We start from the raw sequence: 1,375 nt of genomic DNA on the forward strand, positions 1-1,375 counted from the left end.
AAAAAAAAAAAAAGAAAGAAGCAAAGATGCGCAAAAATTCAGCCTATCTATTTTCTGTGTGCACGTGTATAAATAGAAAAAAAAGAAAACAATATGCCTTCCTTGATTGTGTTGATTTGTGTATATAAGAATTCGGTTTTCGTGAAACTAAATATATATATATATATATATATGGATAGATTGGTGGTGAGAGAAAGCGGTACCTTTTTTAAACTGAAGCCAAATGGCCCCCTTTTCTTCCTTTTTTTTTTCTGTCTTTTCTCTATTCTATTCCCTTATTTTTTTTTTTCCCCCTTTGGCTTCTACCGCCACCTTATGTACAACTACTCCACCTTTATTATCAAGAAGAAGTATAGAGAGAGAAAAAGAGAGAAAGGGAAAGAGAGAATATACATAAAGAGTATATAAACAACAGGGAACTGATAACTGAGAATATTATCACCCCATAAATTCAGTATGTATAGATACAGAAAAAGGCAAATAAAGCAGACAAACTAAACTATAAAGAAAACAATAATTCCTTCTCTTCTTTTTTTTTCCCCCCCCCCTTTTCTCTATTTTCCTCTTCTTTCACAAGATAAGAAGATTGAGAAATAAGAGAAGTAACTCTCTGAATGACTGTAGCTCTGCCAACAGCGAGAGAGCGTTAAGGAAAACTGTAGAAATAAGAAAGAAATAAGATACGGAAAAATAAAAGGCATCTATAAAGAGATCTACCTTAGAAAAATCAAAAAAGAAAAAAAAAATATATATATATCGTAAAAAAAAAAAAAAAAAGAGAAAAACGATAAGATTCACGGAATAGAGATATATATGAAAAAAATAAAACCAAAATAAAATAAAGTAAAATTTTGGTCTTGCCCACAGTGTACGGACCAGATTGGTAATGAACATAAAAAGGAAATATCGGGGGTGTTGGGAATAATTCCCTTCTGATTATTATTATTATTTTTTTTTTTTTTCAATGCTTCTCCCCCACTCTGCATATATTCCTTTTTTCTTTTCTTTTTTTGTACCCCCCCCTGTTAATCGTTTGCATCTCTGTTTTATTTCTCGTATATAATGCAACAAAGATATATTTATATATACATATATACATATATACATACATATATACATACATATTTCATTGTATTAATGAATTTGCATAACAATTGTACACTAATATTTGTTTTTTTCCCCCCTCTCAAATACACACACACTCTCTCTTTCGTTTTGGTTTAATTCCTTCACATTACGTTCACTTTCTCACATACATTGGTATATATATATATAGGTTTGACACTCGCACAGACAGTAGAGAGGGAAAAAGAGATGTAGACTGAAGTAGACCAGAAGGAACAAATAATAATAATAATAATAATAATAATAATAA

This window comes from Trypanosoma theileri, assembly GCF_002087225.1.
Source record: "Trypanosoma theileri isolate Edinburgh chromosome Unknown TM35_Tth_14_V1, whole genome shotgun sequence".
NCBI classification, from domain to species: domain Eukaryota; phylum Euglenozoa; class Kinetoplastea; order Trypanosomatida; family Trypanosomatidae; genus Trypanosoma; species Trypanosoma theileri.